This window comes from Myzus persicae, unplaced genomic scaffold, assembly GCF_001856785.1.
Source record: "Myzus persicae strain clone G006 unplaced genomic scaffold, MPER_G0061.0, whole genome shotgun sequence".
Classification (NCBI taxonomy): Eukaryota; Metazoa; Arthropoda; class Insecta; order Hemiptera; family Aphididae; genus Myzus; species Myzus persicae.
Window position 1 is genome coordinate 139,734 of NW_019103839.1, and position 4,918 is coordinate 144,651.

At 27.9% G+C, this 4,918-nt stretch overlaps 1 non-coding gene across 1 annotated transcript; it reads right to left on the bottom strand.

The window, feature by feature from the left end:
* Trnad-guc lies at positions 1-72 on the bottom strand. Its single transcript has one exon. It is a non-coding gene; the product is annotated as a tRNA-Asp (tRNA).
* Positions 73-4,918: the final 4,846 nt, after the last annotated feature.

Sequence of the window (4,918 nt, forward strand, 5' to 3'; positions counted from 1 at the left end):
CTCCCCGGCGGGGAATCGAACCCCGGTCTCCCGCGTGACAGGCGGGGATACTTACCACTATACTACCGAGGACTACGATGATGAGCCTGAATTCACAGCCTTTTCAGTTTTCATTATCATTTTGTAACATCATTTATATACTTACGTACTTTGAAAAACACTGAAAATGTAGAATGTGCATGGCGTATATTTGTTTATTGTATACTCAATACTCATGACTCATATAGGTATTAACCTTCCAGTTCTCTATACTCCTTATGTGTAATATTAAAATACTGTTTTTATTTTATTTTTCTTGTTGATGGTTTTCGTACCTACCTATTATATTAGAAGTGCGATAGATAGGTATAGCATGGCACCGCTGTTTTCTCTGTGCAGTTTTATTTTTATTAATTCACAACGGCTTTCGAAGTTGTTTGACTGTCAGCCTGAAATTAATAATTATTACCAGTAAAATGTCAAGGGCGCTATACTAGAATTAATTTTATACTTGGAGCATTGTACATCCGTTTTCGATCGAACGTGATGCTCGAAAGACGAAATACCGCATTACGAAAAAAAATTGGGCTAAAAGACATATAATTATTATACTTACTTAATCGTCGAATTAAATGTACCATGTGTCCGTATTGAATTTGGCACTTAAGAAGTTACTAAAGCGATAACCATCCGATTTTATACTTCTCATATTAATGTTGTAGTTCGGTACAGGTACTTTCGTCATAATCTTCGATCTTGGTTCATTGGTTCTGAAAGTTATTAACATTCAAAATAGGTATATACAACGAATCTAATAAAACTATTAAATTTTGTCTGTTCAGAGAATGGAGATGTGTGTCTGACACCGTTGATGTTGATGACATTATGACAACAACAACAATAGTCAATAATAATAATAATAATAATAATAATAATATAATATAATTTTATTAAGTTACCGTAACCACGATTTAGGGGACCCGAGCGGTTAGGTGACAAGCACACAAGTGATTTGGGCTGTCTATAAATTAAATCCACAGGCGTTGCATGGTAAAAAAATAAAATAATCGTTCACTCACTTTACTAGTAGATCCGAAGAATATTATGTTATTAGACGTTACGCTGAAGCGTATTTTAAGGAGCAATGCTTAGGCATCTTATACGGCGTACTTATAAATCATATTTTTTACTGTGGAATAAACGAATTTTTATTGATTTATTATGTGCAGGGTCATAGCGATGCGGGAGCGAGAGGTGCCTACGCCCCGGGTGCAATCCTTAGGGGGGCGCAAAAATTAAAAACTTGGATTTTATGTTAAAATTACAAAAGTCGATGTTGTATATTTTATTTATAAAAACTTCAATATCCTTTATTCCAATAATTGAAGATATAATATATTTTTATATAAAAGTAGGTACCTACTAAGCCAACAATTAGTTAAGTAGTAAATACAATCGATCTATGTGCAGAAAGTTCTTACACTTAAATAATTATTTTATAGTATTATAATATATTAGGTATGTCCGTTGTCCGCACCCAACAAGCCATTGCTATAATATGTTTAAACTTAATATAATTTGGTGCCGTCTCACAGTCATAATGTTCTACTGTGTATTTTATAGGAATAAAATTAATATAAAATTAGTTTAATGCTCCATATTATAAATATCGAGATTAATTAAAGATGATAAACGTATATAACGATTATAAATTTCATCTATTTTTATTTCAAAATTATTCCAATTAATGATTTTAATTTTTAATGTCTCATGTTTATTGAATATTATACAACAGTAGCAATCGTTATCTATTAAAAATTGATTATTAGTTATTAAATGTATTATTCGTTGATTATTTATTACTTAATTTGTGTTTTGTCCTGTGCTCAGCCCTGAGCTCTTGAAGATTTTTATTTTACTACAGCCTTTCGTCCTAACATATATGTATGTGATTGAGTTTATTATATTTTTATAAGATTATACAGTAGTGGCTTATAATAATATAATATTAAAGAGCTCGTGTTACACAAAACAAATTTAAAAAAAAAATTGTAAACATATTCGGATATTCATGTATATTTTATAGTGTATAATAAATAATTAATATTAATATATTAAAGTCGCTAGGTAGGCATGAACTTTTAGATAATTTAGTAAGTAAAAGCTCATAAAAAACTATTTGAGGTCAACAATGAGACAAAATCGAATATCTGATATGGCTATTTCATCCATTGAACATACATTGGTAAATACATAAGAAATAAACGAACTTATTGAAAACTTTGCATTGAAAAAAGCTGGAAAAGTTATAATTTAAATGTTATGAATAAGTAAAAGTAATTTATGTACCTATTTACTTTTATAACCTATACATATTATTATGTTATACTTAAAATTTGTAAATACATTATTATTTTAAATATTTATTGATTTTTAATAAAATTATCAAATGCTTGTATATTTATGAAGAAAAAAAATTGCAGTTTAAATTGCATTAAAAAAATTCAGTGTTAAATTTTTATAATAATTAAAAATACACAAGGGCGGATTTTGAAGTTTTGCCTCGGGCGCAATATTTGGCTACTACGCCCCTGAGTATGTGCATCGATTTTATATTTTTATATTATAATACAATCAATTGTATATTATGATCAGTATGTGTGTGAATACGTTATCCTGGCAAAATACAAGTATAATTTTAATTGTATAATACAATAATAAATTGTACGAAGTCTTATATAATGAATAAACTTATTTATTCGCTATAGACATCCACTTATGCAAGACACTATAAATATTTAATACATATATAAAATCCTATTTAAATTATTTCACAAAAACGGATGAGTATAATATAAACTCCTGTAGTTGTATTATGCAATTTTAAAATGTATTACATATTATTATGCATTATTTTAGAAAAAAAACATCTTCTTTTTAAGTATCTATTATTAGATATTCGTAGAATAATGAATATTTATTTTTAAACGAAACTACATTTTAATTTACATTTAATGTTGAATCCATAATTGAATCCAGACAAATCGTAGAAAAAAAGAAAATCAAAGTATGTTCGTCTAATGATAATCCTCAATAAATTATTGCCAGTTCTCTAATTACGCCTGCAGGTGCAGCCGGAAATATTCCCGTTATTCCTATTTTAAAACGTACTTTACGGAGAGCACGTCAGAAAAAACGGAATGTCCCTCAAAATCCTTCTTCTTTAATTTAACTTGAAACTCCTAAGATCTACACTAAAAATAAAAATGGACATCCACTTTTAATATTTGACAGTGGCCGAGTAAAAATCGTATATTAATATATTTTACTGAAAAAAATATGAAACTGATGGAAAAATCTAAACAATGATTCGCAGATGTACTTTTAAAAGTTCCCCAGTCTTATTTTTTTAAATTTATACGATACATGTGTTAATAAATGAAGATACAATCATTCCCACTGTATATGCATTACCGAAAAAACTAAAGATATTTATACATTGCTGCTTTCAAAAATAAAAGAAATTAACCCAAATTTGAATTCAGAGACTATTATGACAGATTTCGGGTATAGCAGTTTAATCACTTTTAAAAATATATTTCCAAATATCAAACAATCTCGATGTTTTTTTTTCATTTCACTCAATGTTTGTGGAGAAAAATTTAAAAAATACCTGGCCTAGCTGAAAAATATTTGTCAGATCCAAATTATTTTTACATATTACAATGTTACCGGCCTTAGCTTATGCTCCTAAATCATATTTAGTAACAGCATTTGACGAATTATTAAATTCACAATTTTATATTGATAACGATGAAGGCAATTAGATTGCAGGGCGACTTGTTGGTAGTAGACAAATGACCCGTAGGACACCAACATTTCCCTTGGAACTTTGAAATTGTTATGATTTGGCAAAAAAAAAATTGCCGAGAACAAATAATATAACATTGAAAGATGGCACAGAGGGTTCAGTACATTATTAGGTATGAAGTTTATACTTTTTTTATGCCTAAATTTATTTTCATATTGCAGATACATACCATCCAACGTTAGGGAAATATATAAATGAGAATAAAAAAAATACTGAAGAGCTGAGGTACGAACAATTACTTGCAGGACATTTTAAAAATATGAAAAAAATATATAAAGACACTGAAAAACAAATTATAATTATAATTATAGTGTTTGTACTAAATTCAATTCTCATGAGCACATGCACATGTCCATAACTCAATAGCAATATAAAATTCACTGTACAAATTTTATGGAACACTTAACATTTTTTAGTTTCACTCATAGATATATACAACAACTAGATAACTGTCTTTATATTACAGTTGCTTAAGGTGTTGAAATCGGCTGACATTTATAAAGCCTGGCAATGTTTACATTTATTTTACATTTATTCATATACATATTTACTTATTTATACTTATAGGTATACAATGATAACTGATAATGCTGTTTTGTAAGCATTGAATGCTTTGTAAATGATTAATGACGACTGACATAAATGATAAGGAGACCGTTATCTAGTTTTTGTATATATATAATACCATATAATACCATATAATACCATATCTATGGTTTCAATTATGATTATGAATTGATAGAATCCACATTTTCAAGTTTTCAAAATTAAATAAAATAAAAATATTATTTAAGTGCATACAACCAATAGACATTTTTCTGAAAAATTGAAATCAAACAACGTAAACAGCCTATAATTTTCTCAAAACTTTAGATATTTTGAACTAAAATTCCCGGTAGTAGCAAGGTTACTCATGTAATAAGTTAAATAAATAAAATAAAAATCAAGCTTCATCACATTCTTACTGAATATAATATTCGATAGGTATTGTAGGTAATCATATTATAACGTAGGTAACTGTTTATTTGTTGACAACAGCATTATTTACAGTATCGGCCTCAACATTTT